The 20,039-nt window shown below is 36.7% G+C and overlaps 2 long non-coding RNA genes across 2 annotated transcripts in view; one reads left to right on the top strand and one right to left on the bottom strand.

The window, feature by feature from the left end:
* The window catches only part of LOC107650573 (uncharacterized), a 56,575-nt gene that overhangs the window by 18,321 nt on the left and 18,215 nt on the right, over positions 1 to 20,039 (bottom strand). The window lies entirely within an intron of this gene.
* Positions 10,387 to 19,896, top strand: LOC103101231 (uncharacterized). Its single transcript, XR_459444.3, has 3 exons — positions 10,387 to 10,619; positions 14,888 to 14,975; positions 16,075 to 19,896. It is a non-coding gene; the product is annotated as an uncharacterized LOC103101231 (long non-coding RNA).

Genomic DNA, 20,039 nt, shown 5'->3' with positions numbered 1-20,039 from the left:
GAAGTTGAGAAGGTTGATTAGACAGACTGCCCTGTGGTGCTAGACAATTTAGAAATTGTTATTAGCCCTTACAAAGAGGGGCAGGCCTCTAAGAAGGGTCCCCATAAAAGCATGCCCTGAATTCCCTCAGAGCAGATGGTCTTCAATAAGATAGTCGGAAGAGATTGTCTTCTGGAGATATTCTTCTGACTGGGGAGAGTCTTCAAGGGAGTTTTACTGGAGACTGGGGCTTGGATTGTGGACTTAGAGCTTGGCTTCAACTTAGACTCTGACTCCTGGACTACTTTGTTGGGTGAGTGAAAAGCTGACTCCTTTCCTAGTTTCCTAAGAGACTAGCTTTCATCTTGGAGGAGGTCACATGGTTACTCACCACCAGCCTTCCTAATTGAGAACTAATTAAATTCTGCCTGGATTAAGCAGAATCTGAATAATCACTAGCTCTTTCTATTCTTCTGCATTGTAACCAATACTTAATATCAATTCTAAGGCAAAAGGTAAGTGTTTAAAAAAACCATAAAGAGGGGGTTTATGTTCTTATCTTATGGTGGTATGGGAGCTGTACTTTGAAGGGAGCCAGTGATTTTAAGAGATTAAAGAAGGAATACCTTCATTTTAAGGATGAGAGAGATTTAAAACAAAGGAAAAGAGATGGATGATTAAATACCATTGAATGGGTATTTTGGGAACAACTTGCAAGATAATTGGACTGGAACCAGGCATGTAATGGAGCCAGCTAGGGAAGAGCTGATTGTTAAATTTATAGACCTAGAGTGAGTGTCAACACTTTGAAAATCAGTGAATACCATAAATCAGATCTTGATTTATTGTTTTGTTGATTGTATAGATCTAAGAAAAGTGATGGAGAAAAGTTAATAATACAGATCTCTCTAAAACTTATCATGAATTTTCCTCCCAAGAGATCTGATTGTTAAACATTTACCTACCAGCATGCCAGAATAGTGAAAAGCAGTCATATGAAATGAAGCCAAAAAAGAAAAGAGGGAGGTCATGCTTTTAAAAAAATGGCCTGAGGATTTTGCCTTTTATGCTTGAAGCAACAGAAATACATTGATGATTACTAAAATGTCCATATTTGTGTAATAGATATCAATATTTCAGTTGTTTATGGAGGATGACTGGGGATGAGGATGACTTGGAAAGACTAAATGGAAGATTATTAAATAAGACCAAGTGAGAGGTTATGAGGCATAGAACTATGGAGGTGTTGTGGGAGTGAAGAAAGGGGGACAGATATATGAGATATTTTGAAAAAATAGAACTGACAGGAATGGATAACTAATTGAATGTGAAGGAAAAGATGAGGGGACAATCTAAGATGACTTTGAGATAGAACCAAGGTCTTCCTCATTGTATTCTCCAAACTATGTCTCTTCTAAGAACTAGAGACTGGCTTTTGTGGACCCTAAATTCAGTCTGAATTGATCCACTACTTCCACTAGCCAAGAAATGGACCTCAGGTTAGAGAGTTGGTGGGTATTAGTTTTCATTGAACCCCACTTATTGATTTTGTGATTGAAGAAATTGAAGAAGTAAAGAGAATTGGTGACAACCTACAGCATTTAGATAATAAATGATAAAGGCAGAATTTGCACCCATGTTGATTAATTCCAAGACTAGGGTCCTTTCCACATCACCATTTTAATTTGTTCTACCTCTAGAAGAACTTAATAAACACATACTTTTTTGATGAGTTTGCTATGCCTATGTGTAATATTCAACTGAAAAGAAAAGGAAAAACTTTTTCAATCAAAGTAAATGCATAGAAACAAAGGCAAAAAATGTCTATAAATAGTCTTAAGCAGCTGCTACCCTTCAGCTAAACCTGAATGAAATTAAGTGGAGTTATGTAAATGAATGTTTATCATGCCTTGGAAATTCTGTTGTTTACTTATTCTTTGAAAGTTGGAGGAAAGAAATCATGGATTCCTCTGTGACCAATGGTTAACTTCCAACCTGAAAAAAAATGGTTTTCCTTAAAAACCATTTGATTGCATTCTATTATTTTGTCAGTTAGCGAAAATCATTTCATTGATTAGATTCATTGCTGATCTTGAAGTCATAAAAATCTAGGTTCAGATTCCCTTTAAAACTTGCTGACTTTGTGAACATTGACATATGCCTTGTTAGCCTCAGTTTCCTCATCAATAATAGAAAGAAAACTTGCAGGACGGTTTTAAAGCAATCAGATGTAAAGTTATTGTTAAGCTTTAAAGTAAGATACAATCAGTTATCATTAATAATTATATTCATATATATGGGTAGGGCTTTGTGTTTTCAAAGACTTTCATCATATGGTACATTAATTGGCATATATCATGGCATAGCAGAAGGATAACTAGGTGGTGCAATGTATAGTGCACTGGGACTAAAGTTAAGAAGATTTGAGTTTAAATTTGCCCTCAGACACTTACTGGCTGGGTGACCCTAGGTGAGCCACTTTACCCTGTTTGCCTCAGTTTTCTTTTCCATAAAACGAGCTGGAGAAGGAAATGGCAAACCACTTTACTCTACCAAGAAAACAAAAAAACAACAAAAACAAAACTTACCCCAAATGGGGGTCACTAAGAGTTGGACATGACTGGAAAACAAATAAACAAAAACAACATAGTAGAAAACAGAGTCTATTAGGTGTAAGGAAACCTGGGTTCTTGGATTAGGTTGGATATTATCTAGCTCTGGGATATGGATCATCACTTCCCTCTATTAGCCTCAGTTTTTCTCCCTGCAAGATAAGAATGACAAACGAAGTGATCTCAAGGGTCCCTTGAATCTTTAATATTTTATGTTCCAATATCCTTTTCATCATTTCATGTGAGAAACCAAGCCTGGATTTTTCTGACTTACAAGTGAAACCACAAAATAATGAAAAATTCTCAAGAATTAAATCAGACATTTACTCTATTGAGAAATAGTGTATTGTAGTAGTTACGGAGCTGGTCTAGGAATGGAAAAGACTTTAATTCAAATATTACCAATGATTAATAATAGCTGCGTGATCACTTAACCTCTTAGTACCTTGTTGAATTCCTTAAGAACACATTAGAGAAGAGTTGGGCTTTGCAACAGTGAGAAATTTCGTATTATGGTGGAAGGATTTTTCACATTAGGTGTTCTATATACTGATGAAATCAATAGTCTGTATTAACCAACTTTTCCTAATCATGATATTTTACTACCTCAAGTCTAAAAATAATAATTCTATTTTATCTGTGAATAGGAGAACTTTGTTTTGACAGAATCTTTCTTATATGGAGCCTCTAGGAATGACATCCCACAAACATTCGCTAAGTATATAATACCTTATTTTATACTTCATTTTGATATTAATCTCCAGAGGTCACTAAACAAAATTATCTCCTTAGTCAGTTCTATTACAATCATGAATAAAATTAGAAATTGAGAGCTATACCTAGCTTGAGAAAAATGCTCAAGGAAATTTTTTTTCCTTACTGATTCATTTTTTAAAAGTCAATAATGTCACAGTAGGATTTTCTATTCCTTAAAACTCTTGAGTGAAATCGATAATTATTTGAGAGTAATCAATTTAGGCATCTACATATGAAAGACAAAGAGGATACAAATGAATATTTCTTAGATGATGATATGCATTTCAATGGTGTAGCCATGGGCAGACATTTTAGTTGGGTAATAAATTGGATAGTATAAAATAAATTGATTAGATTCTACTTGGGAAAGTCTAATTCTTACAATAATCCTTATTTGTTCTCTCCTGCAAAACAGATCTCTTTAACACTGGTATTCTACTAATGTTCCTATATATGGCTATAATTCATGCAAAAGTGTAATCTTAAATCAAAGTTGCATGTAACTAGCAAACAAGTGAAAGAGCCATTAAATTCACAATGAAACCATTTAAGTTTCTGAGTGGGAAGAATACAAGATGTCCAACTGGATGGTGAAACAGGTACTCTTGATGTATTAAAAGCATGAAATATCAATATGATAGTTTCTTTATGTGTAATTTATGGAAATTGTCATCAGATATGAATAGACCATTTTCAAAAGAGGAAACACAAATTGTTTATACTCACTTGAAAAATTCATCAACCTCATTATCAAAGAGATGCAAATTAAAATAAGTGTGAAGAACCATGAAATTGGAAAAAAACAGTGAAAATCAAAGAGGCTGAACTTTGGCATAGTTGTGGAAAAATAAGTTATTCCCATTGCTGGTGAAATTGTAAATCTGTAGAATCTCTTTGGAGGAAAATGTGTCAACAAACAGTAAAAGGTACCAGACAATGGCGTCCTTTAACTGCATAATCTCTTTGTTGAGTATAAAAACTGAAAGTTTTAGTGAAAACAATAACAATAATAGCCAAAAAACCATGAATATTCAATAATATGGCTCCAAATAGATACATGAGTATAATCGATTATTATAATGCAATTAAGGCCAACAAATATAAGAATTCAAATAATCCAGAAAGTCTATATGAAATGGTGCAATAACATAAAAATAGAGAAGTGGAATAATAGTGTCTACCTGATGGCTATATATAAGGAAATATCATTGAAAACAAATGTATGAACAAGCAATACTTTGATGGGTATTGAGAATGGTTAGAAGCTGTTTTCCTGACCCTTGTTTTAACTCGCATTCCATTAAAATCACCAACTCTTCTCCATATGAATTGAAAATTAGCTGTAAAGCAACAATTGTATATTTAAGAAGATGATTTTTTAACCCAAGCAACCAATGTACTTCAAAGAATTGTAAAGAAAGTTTTTTAATACATATACCTTATATTTTGAAATATGTTTTATATATCTCAATAATACTTTATATTTTGAAAATTATAAAGATCAATATCAATGTGAATTCTTCAAATGAAATTTAAAAATTGTCTCAGTAATCACATAAGATATAGTAGGAAGCACATTTTATTTCATTTTGGTGTTCTTTATGAGTCAGCATCAATGATCTGGAAGTACAGGGAATATGAAAATTGTATAGGACCAGGTGACAGGATAAAGAGCCAAGCCTAGATACAGGAGGTAATGGATTCAAATTTGGTCTCAGATACTTTGTAGCTGTGTGACTCACTTACTTCTCAATGCCTAGCCCTTACCAATAGTCTGCCTGGGAACCAATACATAGAATTGATTTTCAGATAGAACGTATGTTTAAAAAAAAAAGAAAAGAAAAAAACGATCAGATAGAACCTTAGGAAGTAGAATATCAAAAATGAAAGGCTGTTAGAACTTATTAAATTCAGGTGTTATTAACCTTATTTTTATGTCAAGGACCCTTCTGGGAGAAGTCTAGTAAAGCCTAGGAAACCCTTCTTAGAATGTTTTTAAATCTATAAACTAAAATACATGAAATTAGAAAGGGAGTCAATTATATTGAAATACAGTTATCAAAATATTTTTAAAAATTAATGTATTCCAGGACCCCTAGGGAAGAACCCTGAGAACCCTTATTCAGGACCTATTAGAAAAAAAATTTTCTTATTTTACATATGGGGAAACTGAACTAGAAAAAGTTAGTCACTTGCCCAGAAGTTGTATAACAAGCTAGTGGTAAGTAGAAGTACACACACATCCAAAAAACCCCACACCCCCTTCCCCACATACATCCTACGTACAAATAAGAACAACCACATTTTGGGGCACAGGGGAGGAGGAGGACTGGACTTCTAAACACTACGGGAAAGGTCAAAACTTCAACTAGTTGATAAGCCATTAACTAAGCACATCAACTCAAATGCCAACCTTGAGTTATCCCTACTTTCCATTTTATCTAATACTAGCCATGAAATGTTGAATGCTTGAGAATAAAATTATACAGCTCTGTTAACTGGATTCCTCCTAAATATGTTTTGTAATGTCAACTGGGCCCTCGTTACTACATAGCAATCCATTTATAATTTTCTGATTAGCTATCACACTCCCCACTGTGGCTATTTAAAATCTTTCTTTTCCTACCTTCTATATCAAGCCTTCAAATGTAATTCTTATTAGAGGACCCAAACTTGTGCTTTACAGAGAAAATAGAGGCCATTAGTCATAAATAGCCATCTGTCTTCCCCTCCATAGTACAAAATCTTTCATCATTATCCTCCATTCTCTTATTTGCTCCAGTCACTGATAAAGAGGCAAACCTTCTCCTTGCCAAGACATGTCTGCATTGGTGATTTCATCCAATTCACCTTCCATCTCCTCTGGGAGCTTTTTCTGTTAATCCTTTGCCCATCTCTGTAATATTCAATCTTTCCTCATCTTCTTTCTCTTTCCTTACCATCTAGAAACATGTCCACATCTACTTGAAATCACCTTTAGTCCACATGGCCCACCCCTCAAGCTATTAATCTATATCTCATTTTCCTTTCATAGACAAACATCAAAGGCTGGCATCCTACACTCATTGCTTCCATTTCCTTATCTCCTATGCTCTTCTCAGTCCTTTAAAAGCTAGCTTCCAATCCTATTGCTTATCTGAAAGTTGTATTCTCTCCAAAGTTAATGATTTCTTATTCTCTCCAGTCCAATAATCTTTTCTCAGTCCTCATTTTACTTAAATTGTTCATGGCTTTTAAGGTAATTGACCACTTCCTTATTTTGGATAATCTTACCTTCCATGATGTCTTCTGAGGCATAAACCTCTTGCTTAAGCTTTTCTCTCTCAGATTATTCTTTTCCAATTATTTTTGCTAGATCACCATCATCTTTCTATCCATTAAATAGGAGACTACTAATTTATCTCACCACCTCTCATCTTTCCCCTCCTCTATCCATCCTCCATAGTGTTTCTAGTTGTGTACTTCACCACCATTTTCAAAACTAAAAATTCTTATCAAATCCTTATTATTGCACATAGGATTAAATATAAGTAAATCAGTTTGACATTCAAAGCCTTCCACAATCTAATTCCCAACAACATTTTATTTTTTTATTTTCCATGGTTCCCCATCACATAGTTTCCATTCAAGAAAAAATACTCCACTAACTCTTCCTCATACAAACTCCTTCCAGATTCTGGGTCTTTATATAAATGGTCTTTCATATCAGAAATGAACTCCCTCCTCACTTCTTCTTTATGGGATTTCTAACTTATAAGGACCTGAGGGTACAACAATTTAATGTCTTTAATAAATGGTTTATAAATTGTCTGAAACCTTGGTATAGAAATTTCTGGACCTTTTAAGCAGGTGGTCAAAAATATAATATTTCCATTTCTCATATTGATCTATGGCCTTCTAAGAACAAACACAGGACATACATGAAACCATCAGATTTAGCAAAATATGCACAACACATTTAAAATTTAATTTGCATTATTAACTTTTTCTCCATTGCTTTATTAAATTTAGACAATCAATGAAACAATAAATCAAGACTTGATTTGTAGCATTTTCCAATTTCCAAGTTGTAAAATGCTCACAATGAAAACTGAATAATCACTTCTCTGTAGGAGCTGGCTCCACCATGCCCCTGGCTGTAGAACATAGGTGATTAGAACCTAGAATGTCTAATGTTTATTGAAATTGAAGGTACATTCCATTTTAAAATCTGATTATCCTAAGGTGCATCCTGAATTCTTTATCTGTAAAAATCAGGCTGTTAGACTAGATGACCTCTAATGGTTCTTGCAACTTTAAATCCTTGGAGTAGTGACTTAGGCACTGACCCAGCAGGATAAACACATTTACACATAAAGATAGGGATTTGGCTGACCACTGGACAGTGCAGGGGTAGAGTTCAGAGGGGACTTGGTCTCACACCAACTGTTTTGCTCTAGCTACACAAAGAGATTTCCCTCTTTGATGACTCCCCAGTGAAGTTGGGAAGGGGCCAATTGGAATTGGCAGCACAGTCAGATCCCTAGTCCTGGGTTCTATAGCAATAACTTGGCTGTCGGGGCTAATCTTTAAGCATGGCTACCACCATGAAGCAATAGATACTGTTTATGACCTTCCCTGGCTGAGTGCTGGAGCCCTGGGGCCCTTCCCTGGGAGCTAAAGCCAGCCAGCTCTAAGCCACTTCCATTGTGTATGGATATCTCCAGTTGGCTGGCAGAATCAGAGGAATAAATGAGATCTAGGAGGCACCACACTGTCCTTAGTATGCAGCACAAGTTATAGGCTGTCGAGTCCTCCTGATTCAGTTTGCTCCAAGAGCAATTCTGCCTCATGAAGGGCTGACAATCAAACACGCTAAACAAGTACTACGTATGAATTTTGCAAAAGTATCACTTTGGGAGAACAGGAACCAAAACAAATTGAGAAATCACATAAATAATTGCTCTGAGCTTAAACTACAACATGAAAAGAGAAGGCAAGCAAAGCTAAAATGCTAATTAATGCAAACTTCTATTTAATTACAGGGGGCACACATTAATAAACCAGAATTGACGACATGTTGAGTAGACTAGCTCTGTGTGTGATTCCCAGGAACCTACATCACGGAATTAGAGAATATTAGAGCTGGAAGGGAACTTAGTAGAATGAATGCTAAAGTTGGAAGGGACTTCACAAGCATGAATATTAGAACACAGGATGTCAGAGATACGAGGGACCTTACATGATGGAATAGGGTGGAAATAGATGATCTCCAAAGGCCCTTCCAGTGCTTTGAACACTGAACATAGAATGTTAGAGTTGGAAGGGAATGTGAAAAATAGGATGTTAGAAAAGAAGCAAGGTATTGTAGAAATGGACTAGGGCTTGAAATCAAAAGACCCAGAATTGAGAGTATCTTCCTGATCCTAGTCAAGACACTCAAATCACTACAAGATTCACTTGCCCCTGTCCAGCTGTCCAGTACACAGTGTTGGTTTATGTGGAGTTATGTGAGAGCCAGTGTGTGTGTGTGTGTGTGTGTGTGTGTGTGTGTGTGTGTGTGTGTGTTTAGGATTTGGAGAGTCTTAAAGTGCTAGAGAAATGTGTTACTATTACTAGAGCTGGAAGGTTATTTCATAAAGGAATAAAATGAAACATAGATAAACGAAATAATTTTCCCTAGATTATACAGTGGCAAAATGTTTGTCCATCTAAACTTGTCTCCTTATTCCCAGTCAAATAGAATTGCAAATTTCATTAGTTGGACTTCACTTATAGGATGTAGTTTACCGTTATGGAAAGAACATTAGAACCTTGTATTTGGATCAAATCCTGGTTCTGACACTTACAACTTTTGTGACCATGGGGGTAGGGGTGGGTGGGTCATTGAAAATATCCAGGTGATATATGTATGTGTGTGTGTGTGTGTATACACACAGAGAGATATATGCTATAAAAAGAATAAATTAGACAAAAGGTTTATTTCTCAGATACCTTCTACTTCAAAATTCTTTGAGTGTATGGCTAGGACCAAATATTCAGATGTCTTCTGCTTTCTTCTTCAATATATTAGGTGGGTTCTGAAGTCAAGGAAATTAAAGGTTCATTCCAATGCTCATATACTAGCTTCTATGGGACTTCATGGAGACTTGCAAATAGGTTTCATGGGGTAAGAAGGTTCAGAAAGAAGAATGAAACTTCACCCTCTGATATGGTTAGAATTAGGTCATACATGGCAGAAGGGAAAGATTGACAGATTTAGATGCAGAGGATCTGAATTCAAAATCCTAGATCACGTGTGTGATCCTGACCAAGTTAAGTTGGGTCACCTTTCTGAGTCTCTATTTTGAGGCAGCTAAATGACACAATAAATAGAACCCTGGTCCTAGAGTCAAGAAGACCTGAGTCTGAATCCTCTTTTAGACACTTAAGAGCTATGGGACCACTACAATCCCTTGACTTAAGCTTTGGTTTTCTTCATCTGTAAAATGGAGATGACAACAATAGCACCTACCTCATGGAGTTGTTGTGAAGATCAAATGATAAAGCAATTAGCAAATCTTAAAGTGTTCTATCAATAATCACTATTATTATTCTATTATTCTATGCTACTGTATTCTATGCTATCATTCTATTATTATATACTATTAACTTCTCCTTCTAAAATGAATGAGGCTATAATAGGTGGTTTGACATGTCTCTTTTGACTTGAAACTATCTAAAATCCTATGATTTTCCCCCTTGTTTACACCTGATTCATTCTTTGATTTAATTGATTAACTTAATGCAGAGTCCAGGTAAGCTTTCCCTCTACATAAATGAGGAAATCGAGTTCAGGAAAAAAAAAAAAAGCTTTCTTTTTATCCCCAAAGGACACATACTGGCACTCAAGCCTTGAGTTTAGGTCTTTTGGCTCTCATTAACTATTCTGCATAGATCTATTAGGTTAGGCCACTGTGATAGGGAAAGGACATTTTGCAAACAAACTGTGTAATGCATATGTCAGAGTAATTGACAGGAGCATGTGACTGAGAGTCACATGGGAGCCTAAAGGTCAAGATCTGGGGAAGGTTTTGAAGTTCCAACTGTCTGGGCACTTCTCTCCTGGAAGGGCCTGAGGTTGGAGGCTTGGAAAAACAGGTTTCTGCTTCTCCTGATAACAAATGAAGGGAAGAATCTTTTAAACTGGCTGCTGGCAGCTTGAGTAAAGAAGATTGAGGACACACTTCACCACTGGACCTATTTGGACAGTTATCAACTGAAGATCCTGGCCCATTTGATTGGACTCCATTTGTGAGACTTGGTTATTGGTCAAACTTACTGCTTAGCTTAGAATAAGATGGTTTTAGATAGATTTATAGAAGATTAAGATTATACAAGTTTAAGATAACTTGTAGTAATTCTCCTAACTTCTGTTCCTTCCTCCCCTTCCTAACCAATAAATCTGAATTTTTATGTTTCTGTCTTGTTCATTCCTTACCAAATTCTTATTATATCACCACCCAACAAAAATCTTTCTTGGGCCTGGAAAAGATGAATAGTTAGAAGTTGATGTCGATGTTGTTTTTGATGATGATGTTGTTGATGAAGATGATGATGATTGATTGATTTTGGAGTTGGAGGTTTTTCTTCTATTTGAACTTTTCTGACCCTTCTGACCCTTTCTGACCCTTCCCACTGTAATGATTAACATTTTCTTAGAGACTGTCTCCAATCTCTTTAACCCTTCCATTATATTGGTCTTCTTCCCCATGTACTTCTTTATGAAATAAAAAATTAACCCATGTTATTTCTTTTCCCATTTCTCTTAGTATTATCTTTTTTCTCATACTTTATATATTGACATATATATGTACACATATACATATATATATTTGTGAGTGGAATTTCATCCTATACAGTTTGTCAGTGTTCCCTCTAAGTATACTTCTTCTACCTATCCTGATAATAATAATTTTTTTAAACCCTTACTTTCCATCTTGGAGTCAATACTGTGTATTGGCTCCAAGGCAGAAGAGTGGTAAGGGCTAGGCAGTGGGGTCAAGTGGCTTGCCCAGGGTCACACAGCTGGGAAGTGTCTGAGGTCACATTTGAACCTAGGATCTCCCATCTCTAGGCCTGGCTCTCAATCCACTGAGCTACCCAGCTGCCCCCAATAATAACAATTTTTAAGATTTACCAATATAATCTTTTTTTTAATAGAAATACAAATCATTTGAACTTATTGGGACCCTTAAAAAAGATTTTTGTTTGTTTTTCCCTTTCTTAATTACCTTAGGTGATTCCCTTGAGTTCTGTGTTTGGGCATCAAATTTTCTGTTTAACTCAGGTTTTTTTTTTTAAATGAATCCTTGGAAGTCTCCTATTTTATTAAATGACTATATTTTCCCCACCAAGTATAGAATCAGTTTTGCTGAGAAGTTGACTCTTGGTTGTAGACCCAGTTCCCTTGCTTTCCAGAATATCATATTCCATGCCCTCTAGTCTTTCAGTGTGGATGTAGCCAGGTCCTATGTTATTCTAACTTTGGTTCCATGGTATCTGAATGGATTTCTTCTTAGGAGCTTGTAGTACCTTTTCCTTGGTCTGGTAGTTCTTGAATTTGGCTATAACGTTCGTGGGCATAGTCAATTGGTAATTAATTGCAGGAGGTGATCTGTGGATTTTTTCAAATTCTACTTTTCCCTCTCATTCAAGAATGTTGGGGCAGTTTTTTTGGATAATTTCCTGTAGAACGATTTCTGTGCTTTTTCTTTTGCCATGATTTTCTGGTAGTCCAGTAATTCTTAAATTATTTCTTCTGGATCTATTTTCCAGTTCTATAGTTTTATCAACGAGGTATTTCATATTTTCATAATTTTTTTTCATTCTTTTGATTTTGTTTTAAAGATTCTTGCTGACGTGGGAAGTCATTTGCTTCTAGTTGTTGGATTATGATTTTTAAAGACTGAATTTCATCCCTGGCTGTTTTTCTTTGTAGGTCATCTTTTACTTTCTTTGCCTCATTTTCAAACTGGTCAATTCTGGCTTTCCAGACACTATTTTCTTGTTTTAGTTCAAGTGCCTCTGTTTCCAGATGACTTACTTTGCTTTTTAAGTTTTTTTTTTCCCAATTGTCTTCAGCCTTTTAAAATTTTTTTTTTTGAATTGTGTTTTTAGTACTTCCAAAGCCTGAGTCCAATTCTCTGGAGTTTATGTGTTTTTTCTTGGTGCTCCTTGGTCCTCCTCTGTTCCATTTTTTATTTGTACATTACCTAGATAGAAGCTGTCAATTGTAATTTCTTTTTTCTTTTTCTGTTGTTTACTCATTTTTTTTTACTGCTTTCCCCCCTCTGTCATTGGCTTTAATCTTGTTCCTCTGATTATTTGCTGGATTGTGGATTTGGGCTATTCTGTCCTGAAGGGGATTCTTCTCTGCTCTGCTGATTTACTAGATTAGGCTGATAAAGTATTCATGAGCCCTGAGGTGTGACAGACAAAAGAGTGGTTTCCATAAACTGTGACCGCAAAAATATGGGTTCAAGACTTAAATTGCAAAGATTGTAAAGATAATTTTTAGTGTCTTGAGTTAAATCAAAAATAAGTGGTTGCCATGGGAAAAATTCCCAAATATGAAATACCCAAGTCAGCTGGCTTTATGGAGATTTTAATGAATACAAATGAAGGAATTAAGGAAAGGGGGAGAGAGAGAGAGGCAGAGGAAATAGTAGGAGAGGGCCAATGACCTAGGCCTGATCTTTAAGAGAGACTAGTAAGTCCTTAATCACTCACCACGAGATTTTGTCCCAGGCAAAAGTCTAGTGTTCAGAGAGACCCTCCAGTTCAACTCCTGAGCTCAACTAAGTTCAGCCACCAAGAGAGCCTCCAATTCAGCTTCCTCAGCTGAACTATCTCCAGAGGCCTCTGACCTCCTTTAAAGAGAATTTTCTCCTATGTCACCTCCCCTAAATTTTTACATCTACCAATCACAGTAGACTTTTCCCAAAGGACTGACCATTCTTAATTCACATCTTGCTATCACCTTCTCTGGGTAGACTAAAACTTCTGAGTATTTCACACCTCTTTGCTAAGGTTGTCCCTTGCAAGTTGCCTGACCTTTTAGTGATTAATTTGACCTTCATAGGTACTTAGCACCCTTTTGTATTAGATCTAAAAATAGCCTTAGCTTAAGGGCTTTTGACCTCACTATAAGTATGAGTTAAGCACCTTCATTGTTCACTAAGGAGTTTTACAACTTTAACTTCCCCTAAAGTATGCCTAAGTTTGGGTGGAATAATGTAAAGTTCTCACATACATTCCTGACCAAGTACCTTCATTGTTTAAAATGGGGAATAGACTTAACCAAATGTTTTAAGGAAGAGTTTGAGCAGTTTTAAGATTCACAGAGGTCAGATTTTCCCTAGCTGGCAGAAGAATCTGAAGGTATAGGTGAAGGTATAAAGACTGAAGAGAATTACCCTTGTTGTCCTCTCTTCCTTTCTGTCTGTTGCCTCCCTCCCAGCTTCCTGCCATGTTATCAAGACATTCTGTTGTGATTGTAGCCTTTGCCCTGGGATATGAATCAGCCATATTCTTACTGTGGCTCTCAGCACAGTCCATGGGGGAGGGGTGTTGGAGATTAAGGTTTTCTGCCCTTTGAAGGTTTCTTATCTGCCCTACTGGTAGACAATATTAATGCCAGAGTGGATGATCTATGAGGCTGGATGTGCCCTGACACCAAAACCTGGAGAATCAGAGGCCCAAGATGGAGAGTGGTGGCTGTGACCAGGCTGTCCTCTCCAAACCTCTCCTCCAACTACCTCTTTGTGGGGTGAGGACAGAACTCTGAGCCTGGCATAGCTGTGGCAGCAAAACACTCCCTTCCAGCTAGAATCCTCACCAGGAGATTCCATCTCTGTGGGAGACTCAGGACAGTAGGTGGGGGGAAGGGTCCTGGGACCTTCCTTCTTCCTTTACCTTAAACCTGATAATTCAGCCTTCTCTCATCCTTTTTACATTGAATTCAGCAGGATGGTCTCCCAGCTCTCTGCTATTGGTAGATTTGGTTTTCTGTCCCCTTGAATCACTATGTTTTTTATTGGTACAGGAGAGTTTTCACAGAGGACTCCACTTTTGCTACTTCTAAGTGGTCATTTTGATTCTGTTCCCAACCCCACCCCATGACCTTTTAAGTGGTCACAAGTAGGGACTAATAAATGTTGTCAGAATAAAAAGTGGATGAATCAACCATCTTATAAATTGAGGAGGTGGAAGGCTTTAATGCCCATGTAATCAAACATGAGATTAACACTCAGAGACAAGGACCAGGAAAAATGTCCATCTATCCATCTCTTTAGTCAGCCAATGTTTGTAGAATTTTTACCCTAAGCTCAGCCCTGTGCTCTGTGATGCTGGGAATATAGAGATAAATAAGACATGTTCTTAACTAAAGCAGCATGATATAATGGAAATCTGAAAGTATAACAAGTGCTAATGCTCATAACAAGCTGAGGTTGATGAGGATCTAAGGATATCGAAAAGACTTAGAAAAAATATTGTCTCTCTCTTTTCTTCCCTACTAGATGGAGGAAAAGAAGATCAAAGAAAGGAGAAATTATCTGCTTGAGTTCAGTGGTACAATAACTAACTGTCAAGACTAGAGAGTGCTAGGTATTCAATTTGTATTCTATACATTTCTTGCAGCCAGAAATGAATGATCTTTGGATTATAAATGACAAAACAATACATGACAATATGTTGACAAAACTATAGAGAGTGAATACCCAAAGTAAGCAGATACTAAGAATGAATTTAAGTTTCCTTGGATGAGTCCTATAGCCTGTCCTGTATGAGCTACATCCTTGATCACAGGATGAATTGTATACACCATTCCCAAGCCTTGTCCATGATCTTTAAAAAGTTCCAGAAAATAAGGAAGGTACCATGAGATGGAATAAAGAGTAATACTTTTAAAAATTCCCCCCAAAAAAAGAAATAGAATGAAGACTGCAAAATGTAGCTTGTTCAACTTGGCTTAAATCCCTAGTAAAATTTTAGAATGTTGTATTTTAGGGGGTGTTGAGTAAACTTTTAGAAAAGGAAGTAGGCATTAAAGAGAGAGTCCATCATTTCATCAAGAATGGGTCATACAGGATTAATTGTACTTCCTTTGTTGAAAAGTTTATTGAACTGATAGATCTTGGTAGGAGATGATCGAGAAGGTAGATATTATTTTTATTGAATTATTTCAGTTGTAGCTGACTCTGTGACCCCATTTGGCATTTTTTTGGCCAAGTTACTCAAGTGGTTTACCCTTTCCTTCTCCAACTCTTTTTATAGCTTAGGAATGAAGCAAAAAAAGGTTAAGTTATTCGTTCAGGGTCACAGAGTTTCTGAGGCCAGATTTGTACTCAGTTCTACCTGACTTCAGACCTTGAACTCTAATCATTGTGTCACTCACCTCCCTAATATTATTTACTTAGATTCTAACTAAGCCTTTTATAAACTGTAGCACATTGTTCTTTTTAAAATAAATATATTTTATTTTGCCAATTATATGTAATAATAAATTTCCATGTTTTCCAAAGTTATATGATCCAAATTGTCGCCTCCCAGAGCTGGCAAGCAATTTGATCTGGGTTATATATGTTATCAAAACTTTGTGCCTTTGGATAAGACATGGTCTAACCAATATTTTACCTTTAAAATATATTTTCTATTTGATCCTCCCTCATGCCCCACATTAATAATGCTACCATTTGACTTCCAGGTCAAGATGGCTCCAGAGTAGAGACAGAGCTCTTCTTCTCATCTCCACCAATTGAGACAGAGTGCCTCAAAACAACAAAACCAAAATCAAATGAGTGAAGGAGTTCCACGGTAGGGCACAGCACAGAAGGCAGGCAAAGTTAAGGCATTTTAACACTATAAGGGGGTGAAATTTCCTTCACCAAGGGGTGAGCTCATCACTCCTCCCCCACTTCACCTACCTTTCCAGAGCCTGAGAAGAGCATGGGACAAACTTCTAAGTTCTAGAACAGAGGCTGGCTGAGGTCAACACAGATTTACCCCTAAGAGAAACTAGAATTAGAACAATGGGAGTCTGAGGAAAGATGGAGATAGGCTTTGGAACATGGAGAAAAGGGGCATCTCACAGCAAAACACCACAGATAACTGAAAAAAGTCCTCAGGCTAATCCTTTACAGCTCTCAATACAGAGACTTCCCTACACTCCACACCCAGACCTCTTCCTAGGCAATCTTTAAGTTCTGAGGGGCTGGATGTGCCACTAAGGGCAGCTGGACACTGCTGAAGACTAGGAAAAATATCCTCAGGGAAGAAACCTCTCCAGAGTCCAATACAAAGATCACCCACATTCCTCACTTAGACAACTGACCAGGAAGGAACAAGGCAATGGCCACCAACTCCCATGAACTAAAATCCAGAAACACCAAAAACAACAAGAAGAAAACTTTGACCCTTGATAATTTTTATGCAGAAAAAACCCAGACTAAAGAAGAGACAGCAGAAGATGACAAACAATTAAACACACTCAAACCTTTGGAAAAAAAATGGAAATTGGTCACTAGTACTTGAAGACTTTAAATCTGAGATTGTCAGAAAAATGGAAGAAACATGGCAAGAAAAGTGGGAAATAGTTCACAAAGAAAATAACAGCTTAAAAGAAATTACACTTGGAAATTGAAGTCCAGAAATCAAATGAAATAATAAGCAAATTGAAGACCAGAAACGACCTGAAAAGGAAAATCAAAAGATCTTAGCTTAAAACCAGTCATTAAAAACTAGAATCAGGAAAGTAGAAGCCAATGATCTCACAAGACAGCAAGAATTATTAAAGCAAAGTCAAAAGAATGACAAATTAGAAGGCAACACAAAGTATCTCATTGAAAATAGATCTCAGAGAAATAATATGAGAATAATAGGCATACCTGAAAATCTGGAAACAAAGAGAAACCTTGACACCATATGACAAGAAATTATCTAAGAAAACTTCCCTGAGGTTCTGCAACAAGAAGACAAAATAGAAATTGAAAGAGTCCATAGATCACCCACTAAACTAATTCCTCAAAAGACTACCCACAGGAATGTAATTGGCAATTTCAAGAGCTTCCAAGCTAAGGAGAAAATATTACAAGAAACCAGAAAGAGGAAATTCAGATATCAAAGAGCACCAAAAAGGATTACACAGGATCTGGCAGCCTCCACACTAAAAGAGCGCAAGGTGTAATAAAATGTAATCTGTGTGGAAACTATGTCTGGTTGTAAAAACTGGATACTCTGGCTACTAAAGAGAACTGCTAGTAGGGAGACACCTGAGGCTGCTTAGCTGTAATGGGGATAGATGAGAGATGCTGCTTGAGATAGAGAGATTCTGCTACAGGGAAATGCACTGGGTTTTGTCTACTGATCTCCACTGATGACTAGTAGATCGAGATATTTCCTAACTTCCTCCTCCCTTCACTCCCTCCCTACTTCCACCATCTCCCTTTCAGTTTCTTCTGAAGTTTGTGGCTTCACCTCCCCTCCCTGAGTGGACTATGATATTTATGAGGAAAACTGTCTTCCTTTATTTTCTCAGGTAAGGGGTTTATTGGGATAACAGGACAAGGTAACTGAGGTGAGAGGGATGAGGGTTTCCCTAATCTAAAATGAAGATTATGAGGGTTTTGGAAGTCACAGCTGTGACAGGGGGACAGTCACAGAGAGATGGAGGATAACTATTAAGTCTTCTTTTTCTTCTTTCAATTCACAAAGCCACCAATGTCTCTCAGCCTAACTTCAGAAGCACCTCCAGCATCCTTCAACCTGGGACAGATACTAATAGGATTAGTTCAGCTTCTTCCCCCTTCCAGCCAGGCTTGCCTCCCTTGGTCAGAAAAAACCCAGAGCAAAAGTCCCAGTTTTTCTCTCCTTTATCAGTCACCCCCACAGAGAGAGAATCAAATCCCAGTTTCTCTCCCTGGCCAGCTGCAACTGCCTTCTCCTGGGAACATTCTGTTTGGAACCTTCACTTTGATTTTGCAGATCAGGTCCCCAGCTTTGTTTCTTGCATGACTTGGCTTGTAAGTGCTCTCTCTCTCTTCATGACTCTTACACAAAGGCTTGGAATACAATATTTATAAAGGCAAGAGAATTGGGTCTACAATCAAGGATCACTTACCCATCAAAATTGACTATATACTTCAAGGGAAAGTATGGGTATTCAACAAAATAGAAGACTTCCAAGTACTTGTAAAGGAAAGACCAGAGCTAAACAGAAAATTTGACATCAGAATACAAAACCCAAGAGAAACATGAAAAAGTAAATAAGAAAGAGAGGGATCTTATTTTTTTTCCTTAAAGGGCCTCAATAAGGTCAAAATGTTTATATTCCTTTATGGAAAAATGTTATTTGCAACTGTCAAAAATTTTATTCACTATTATAGTAGTTAGAAGAATTATCCTTAGGTAGAGATTGGTGTACTAAGTGGGTTAAAATCATATATAAAAAAAGAAGAAAGAAAGGGGCGGTGGGGAGAAGATGGCAGCAAGAGAAACTTGAAGGAAAAAGAAAATTAAGCACATGGGAGTGGGAGGAGAAGAATATAACTATAAGAAGGATAGGAAGATAGTGCTAAAAGGTAATACTGAAACCTTATGCTTAGTGGAAACAATTCCAAGAGGAAAGAACATCTAGATCCATTGGGTTATTGAATTCTATATTACCCTATAGGGAAGTTGAGAGGGGGAAACTAAGGGGGGATGTCAGGGGAGTTAAAAAGGGGGAGGGAAAGCGAGAGGTGTTATTATTTTATTTATTTGTGGTTGGACTTTGAATATTTATATGGGTGGTCACCAGGAATTTAATTTCTAAATCCCAAAATGAATTACTAAAATAAGTGGAATTTATGGTCATTTATTTACAATATGTACAATAGATGGAAGGTATTAAGTAATGAGGGAGAGAGAGAAAACTCTGATTTCTTCTGATATCAGTTAGAATTTCTAAGCCGCAGCCAGAGGAAGAGAGTCTCAAGACGATGGGACTCCAAGAAAAGCAGGGTAACTATGTTAGCCTTTTACTCACCAACAGTGACAGTCTAAATGGAAAGAAGTCTGGGTGTCTGTCTTCCAGTCTCTCCTCAAGGGTCTGTCTTCCAGTCTTTCCTCTAAGTCAGAGCCTCCATCCAACCTGAAACTGGAATCAAATATATCTCCTCTTCTGGTCTTTCATCCTATTTTTAAAGAATATTTTTCTCTTATATCACCTCCCCTAAATTTCATGTCTATCAGTCACAGCAGATGCTTTTCTCCAGAAATGCCCCCACTCTTTAGTTCTCACCTTCTTTGGTTAGATTATATTTCTTTTGGTTACTTAACACCTTTTTTGGAAAATTAAACTTTTGTAGTTACTTAATACCTTTTTGTTGTTAAAATGGGTAGATGTACTTAAAATACTGAGTTATCACCTTTTTGTAGATTAAAATCTAAAAATATATTGTGGATTACAATTCTAGCTTCACTATAAAGGGAGAATTAAGTACCTTCATTGTTACAATCAGGAGATTATAATTTTATCTTTACAATAAAGGAAAAGCTAAGTATATTCATTGTTATATTCAGGAGATAGCTGAATCCAGTCTTCACAGGGGGAAGGGAATTTAATAGACCCTAAAAAAATAAAAGAGGAATAAAAAAAGGAGGGGGTGGGAGCTGCTGGGTAGCTCAGTGGAT

This window comes from Monodelphis domestica, chromosome 1 (assembly GCF_027887165.1).
Source record: "Monodelphis domestica isolate mMonDom1 chromosome 1, mMonDom1.pri, whole genome shotgun sequence".
In the NCBI taxonomy this organism is placed as follows: Eukaryota; Metazoa; Chordata; class Mammalia; order Didelphimorphia; family Didelphidae; genus Monodelphis; species Monodelphis domestica.
This window is presented reverse-complemented; position numbering and strand designations above follow the sequence as displayed.